Source organism: Pungitius pungitius, chromosome 21, assembly GCF_949316345.1.
Source record: "Pungitius pungitius chromosome 21, fPunPun2.1, whole genome shotgun sequence".
In the NCBI taxonomy this organism is placed as follows: Eukaryota; Metazoa; Chordata; class Actinopteri; order Perciformes; family Gasterosteidae; genus Pungitius; species Pungitius pungitius.
The window spans coordinates 14,122,153-14,129,005 of record NC_084920.1 but is presented as its reverse complement, the minus strand read 5'-3'; positions in this window follow the sequence as shown (position 1 = coordinate 14,129,005).

The following is a 6,853-nucleotide window of genomic DNA, read 5'->3' as shown; positions in this document are numbered from 1 at the left end:
ATAGGCCATTGTTTTTTTTACCTCAAGTTACAGCCTTGCGTGTCATGTCTCGTTCTTATGGGAGTTCAAATACTGCCTGTGTGATCAATCAATTATTTCAAGTTGTACTTGACAGAGATGCTCAAAAGTCTCTGAGCTCGAGTCCGAGTCGAGTCTGAAGTCTTTCGAGGACGAGTCTCAAAAATCTCTTATCATCGTCCCTTTTACCGTAAAAAACCATACCACCAATTTTTTTTGTGGTTTTTCCCATAAAATGAAAATACGAAGCGTAGCCGCTAAACCGGAAGTACGTCGATTTTCACAGTAAGAATCGACGCAACCGTCTGTAATGACAGCGGTTACCAGGGTAACAAGAGGAGAAAAGTTGATTAACGGATATGAATAAATAACCCTGGTCTGACGGGATGTGTTAGCAGCAGTAGTTGACTACACTCGCTGCTCTTGGCTCTGATATTTATTGCCCACGCATTTTTTTGCTTCAGTGAGCAGAGCAGAGACAGTTTAGCGCACACGTCCCGACGTCAGCGAACCGTCGGCCGAACCGTCAGCCCCCCCCCCCCCCCCCCCTCCGTCAGAGCCCCCCCCAGTCAGCCGTTCGCGCCGATCGTCAGTGGCCCGCGTTCGGTCCAAGTCGGCAGTATCTGGCCCGAACTGAATGAGTTTGACACCCCGTTAGATGGTCAATGCTAAACATGTTTACTCACCTATCAGGTGGGTTTTCAGACGCCTGATAAAATTTGACGTTGGTTGAGCCAGAATATTTTATTTTAATGGCGCATATTTTGCATTGCGCGGTTCTTTTGTTGCCGTCTTGTTGGAAGGTTTTGAACCCAAAGCTCACGACGAATGGCACCGCAGGTGCATTCGACATCTTTGACAACAAATTGTTGTCCTCGTGTGTGGCCGCGCGTGCGCAGCCAGCAATAGACGTCAACGTACGTGTCACGTGTTACGTAGGCAGGTAACGAGGGGAGCGGTATAGCGAGCTCATCAGATGTTTCCTAAAAATGAAACATTGTTCACGAGTCCAAAAGCTCGAGTCCGAGTCGAGTCTGAAGTCTTTCGAGGACGAGTCTCAAGTCGAGGCTGAAGTCACCGTGTGTGCGACTTAAGTCGGACTCGAGTCCGAGTCTCAAACTCGAGTCCCCATCTCTGGTAGCTACTTGACACGTGTTTAGGAGATAAAAGCTGAAAGAACTGCAGAGGAACTTCCTGATAATATTCAGAGACTTTCTTCTTTTCTGCTATTTTCCAAAAGGACAAATATTGAGAAAAGAGGGGACATCCAAGATGGACAACATGGTGCTTTAGTGTCTCTCAGTAAAAACGACACAGATGCGGGCTAGTTGTTTATTCATCATGAAATCAGTAGTATTAACAGGTTTGTATTAATATTTATCCAATCACCTCACAAACACAAATTTGGGTATCACACCACAAACAATACATGGCTATATCAAAAATGCATAACAATATTTGTAGTTAATAAGACATTCCTATGCTTAAAAATGTGGTCATTGTCCGAGTAAAACTCGGCTGTTGTGACTTTGTGTTTCTACGGGGGCCGGGGGGGTTTGGGGGGGGAGTATGAGTCATCCGGCAGATGGGAATTTTTTTCTTTCCCCCTACATAGCTATAGGCTTCCTTATTTCCATCTCAAGTCTCCCCTCGTCCGAGGTCACCTGCTGCCTATTCTGCCTCCCTATTGGTTGGTTGTTGGTTGAAAATAATGGAGCCTCAAACGGTGACTGCAACCCCCCCCCCCCTTTCACTTGTAGTTCCTTTAGAGGACTAAATTTCTTCTCGTACTTGGTCGTCTTTTTCCCTTCTGTCTTCTTCTGTTTCCTCTCTGGCGCTCAGCTGTGACTCCTACCCCCCCCCTCCCCCACCCCCCCTACTCAGTCTACTTGTAGCTGGGCGGCAGGCAGCCGGAGTAACGACATTTCCAGACGGGATCTCTGAGCTCACCCCCCACCCCCCACCCCCTCTCTCTCTCCAATCTTCCCTTGCAAACACATTTGGTGAAAGAGGCAGACTTTCGCCTGCATGGTGGTTACATTTGTAAAGCTGGTGGTGCAAAGGAGGAATACGACATGTGTTACACATCTACAGGAGGAGATGAGTTTTCTATATAAAAAGATGGCTGATCCGTACGCAACCAAACTGTAAACTGCTGCTACTGTTGTATTATTCGGGTAATGCAAAAGAAGCAAAAGCGTAAACTCGGGATAAAAGGTCAAGGCAGCATAGTTAAAGCCCACACTAACTTCTCCAGATGTTGAGAACCCCCCCCCAAAAAAAAAGACTTCCAGTCAACTGAAAACTACATTCAGGGAGAAACAGGAATAAGACCCCAGATCACAGATTTTGCATGCCTTCCATCCAGGATCAAATTATTTCAGCCCAACGTAGTTTGTTCTCCCTCCCTCCCTCCTTCCCTCCCTCCCCCCCTCCCTGCAGTATGAGCCATTGTGGCAGTGAAACGTGACACCCACAGGCATGGGCTCTTTGTCTTTTGGTGTCGTGGCCTCTAAAACGGTGGGGCTAACAAGATGATCCACCTAAAAATGAACTTCTCTATGATAACACAATCAGTGTTGAGTTATTTCATCCTGGCGCATTCTTTGCAGCACTCTCAAAATGATGACCATGTTGCTTCAGAACAACAGACTGCACAAATGAAAACTGTGGCCCAAAAGCTTGCTTCATGAGATAATAAAAGCAGCTTTTCAGATAAACTTCCCTGTGTCTCTCTCTCTCTCTGTTTTTTTTCTTTTTCGTGCCACGCTTGCCGGAGGTCTTGCACATTATCTGAAGTCGGGGGAAGGATCCAGTCATATTTTCCATCCCCTCGCTGTGTCTGACTGGGTGTCTTAAGCTGGTGGGAGAAAAAGAGGGAGGGGATGGAGAGCTGGAGTTTGGATGGGGGGCTGGGATTGCGACTGAGGAATCCAGATGCAGGGACGAGAGGAAAACCAGACCGAGAAATAGAGAAGAAGAAAAAAGGCCTCAGCTGAAGTTTGTGAGAGAGAGAAAGCAGACGCATGGCTACGAGGCGCATCGCATCCTGAAAAGACTTCGTACCGTGTGGGTACGAAGAAGAAAACAGCAAACTCTGATTGGATCCTCCAGTGGAGGACGTGGTGCCACGATGGTGGCTTTTTTTTTGATCCATTTTTTCCCCCAACCTCACAGGGGGAGGTGACGTGTCATGATGGGTGGAGCTCACAAGAGGCTGCATCTCTTGGGCAGCTGAGCTCTAATTTCAAAAAGCAGTCAACAAAGTACATTTCCCCAAAAACGTCAAACTACACTAGATGAAGTTACGGAAAGGAGTCTAAACCTCTTGTGATACACGTACGTTGATACAGTAGCATTGAAAATGACTCTCCTCAATGTGAGAGCGGTGCGCACTACAAACCCAGCCTGCACACTCAAAAGACAAAAGCCGAGTCTTCGGGAGATGATTGCAGTTCACGTCGAGGCTCCACTTGAAGTAACAGTAAGAAGTGGGCTCCAGCGTTTCCACCCTGTAATTGAGCGTTGGCCCATAACGCCGCGTTGGAAGTTGCTTCTCTCTTTTTTTTTCTTCTTCTTCTCTTTTCAACTGATGCTCCCCGTGCTCTGAGTGCGGTCACACCAGTCATTTGCCCGTCTGTACACGTACGCGGCAGACTCCATTCAGGGAGTCTACAAGGAGTTCCTCTCTGCCGGGGACCTGGCGTTGGAGAAAAAAAACGATGCATTTCACTCCACGGTGAAGCACCCCCCCCCCCCGTGAAGTGCATCGTACCGTATCATGCCGTATCACAACAGAGTCCCCCGGTTGAAAATGCGACTGGAGGCATCACAGGCATCTAACCACCCGGCTACCAGGACACCTCCGGGTGCAGCACCTTGGTCTGTTTCAACACACCCAGGAACACCGGATGATCTTAAGTTATATTTTTAAATAGCTTAGCCTTTGAGATGCTAATGGGACGGCCCTGTGGCTTAATACTTCTCTCTCTTTCTGTCTACTAATAATTCCCCCAGAATGTCTTTAGTGACACTTGTTCAAAACATGATTTATGTTGATATGATTTAATTCTCTAAACGAATGGGGGGGGGGGGGATGTGGCGTTGCATAAATGGCAGCGTTACCAGTTTCCAGAATCTCTTCTTGTTTGTCACTTGATTGTTGTACTTCTCCCCAACAGTTTCGGGGGTTATTCTGCTAGGAAGTAAAATGAGTTCCTTTTTTACGTTTGCTAAGAGTGCACATATCATTTTGGAAAACTGACAAACATTATTACAGTCCTGATAACAGCCATTAAGAACTTAAAGGATATACTGTACAGTGACAGATTTTATTTGGGATACTGTACAATTTTCATACCCTGTAATCTGTCTGAAGCAGGTGGCTTCTTTCTAAAGCCTGAAACAGTCATTTCATAGTAATTGAAAATCATTTTAAAAAAAAGAAGATAATGACCTGGAAAAAAAAAGGTTTAACAGCAAGTAAAGGCTGCCATGTGTGTGATTGTGATATATGTATATGTATGTATATGCTAATAAATGCCCCTGGGCATCTTAAATAAGGCAAAGGAAAAGGAGCCTGCAGGCAGCGAGGGAAAGAAAGAAGTGAGAGAGGGAGACAGAGAGGGTTCGGCTTCGTCAGAGTTTGGAGCAGGAGGGCGAGATTACAAGTAGAAACACGTGGACGGGGCCCTGCAGATGCTACGTGTTGCTGGCTACGGCTCAGGCTCGCAGGGGGAATGCACAGTTTGGTGCCTCGTGTTAATGCGGCGCGTAGACCTACTCGTGCAAAGATGCCTGCTCCAAAACATAAGTAAAAGGTGATCCGATTTGAGTCTCTAAGCTGATTCATTAAAAAAAAAAAAAGAGCTGCAGGAGTCCGTTTATTCCTATTGACAGCCGTGAAACCTCAGGAGCTGTGACTTTGACACCTTTTTCCCACCACCTCTCACATCTCAGGCTAATGTCCTTCCACAAGCGACCAATGACGAGCGAGAAATCTCCGGAATCTGCAAAGCTCGTGGCTCCATTTTGGTGACTTCTGCCGCCCTTTCTTCTGGGCCGGTGATGTGACGATGGTGGATCCCTGGCGATGACCTACAAACAAAAAATAAAATCTGAAAGAATATGCTAAACATCTCGTCCTCCACTGGCAAAACATGAAGCTCAGGGGGCCATAAACTCGCTCTGAGCACTTCCACCCAAACCACCAGGCTGAACTTTGAGAGACTGGCCACAAAAAAAAAAAATATTATACATTGCAGCAACTCCAAACACCAGAAAATTACCAGTTCTATTTAAACACTGTCCTGTGAGCTTCTGCTTCTTTTCACCCATGGAAAGGACGGCCCAAAAGACTGGTTCATCTCGTGATCCGTAAGAAGCAAGATTTATTTAGGCTTTTTGCACTTTTCGGAACTGGTTGAAAAAAAAAATATTAATTACTGTGGCGCTGTTGTTTTAAAGATAAAATAAGAAATGCAGCACACGGGAACAGAGACACGTCTTTGTCTAAGGGGTTTCCTCTCAGATGAACAGCATGAAACAGAACTTCCCTTCTTCATTTCATTCAAAACACCCTGAATCCTGTGATAACTGTAATCTTAACATTTCCTCCCACTCACGTTTTTTTTCTTGTCCCGAAAAAAAAAAAAAGTCATTTAAATGGGTGTGTCTTATTTTGAAAGTGCACTTGTGGCAGTCTGGATCCCTCCATTGTGACGTTGCGCGCGCGCCGCAAACAGTGCGACAGGTAGCAAGAAAGGCAACAATAAAATGTTATTTATTATGTAGTTTTTCCATTCATTGCGTGATGATTTGTGGATACTTTACTATGAGTAGGCCCGATGATGATTTAATGCCTGCTAATGAAGCTAGTGTTCAGCTAGCCTGTATCTACTGTTCTCATTGTTACTTCATGTATGATTATTTATTTTATTGTGCCATTATCTTTTCTTCCGAATAGTTTGTGTTTTTACTTATTTATTTATTTATTTTACAACGCATTAATGTTTGTTTTTTTTAATTCCTCGCATGACGGAGCCGAGTCCTACAAAAGGCGTCCATACACACCAGACTGAGCTTTGTTCAGATTCGTTTTTGTCTAACTTCTCAATTGTTTTGTAAAATCAATTTGGGAAATTGGAATTCAACAGTAACGTATGCTAGTGAGACGGATAGCAGTGCTAGCTAGTGGGAAGCTGGGATGTAGCGAGTTCCCAGTTGTGGTTGTCAATGCTTTACATTTCTGTCTTTCTTTTATTGTTGGTGTTTATTTTTTTTTTTTACAGTTTTGTCTTCTTTGTTAGTTCTGAGCATTTCCAACATATTTCAAGATCATCTTTGTGAGTTAATGGCCATCGGCATAAGTCATACTATTCATCCCCATTCATACTGTGTTGCTCATTGACAGAATAAAAGGTTATTGAAGACAGGACTGTTTCCGGGTTTAATGTCATAGAAACAAGACATCAGAAAGTAACGGAGAGGTCAACCCGGGCCTTACTGCAGTTGCAGAATCTGCAACGTGTCCACAGTGGATGTAGACTGCTTGGAGCATCTGCCAGATTTTCTTCTTCTCTCTCTTTCTCTCCCTGGCTGTAACATCATAGGACGGACATGCCCCTTTTGGAGGGGGTCGATTTTTTAACACACAGTTTGTTGCACCTGCTTTAAAAACCAAGTTCATTTTGGATTCCCGATGGCTTACTTAAAGGCAACAAAGATGAAAGCACCATTAACGGCAGCCTACATTTTATTTATTTGCAGGGTTTACTGCTAGAAAGGGTTAAAATGTGTAATTGTGAGGGGGAAATGTTAATATTTCATCTAAGTT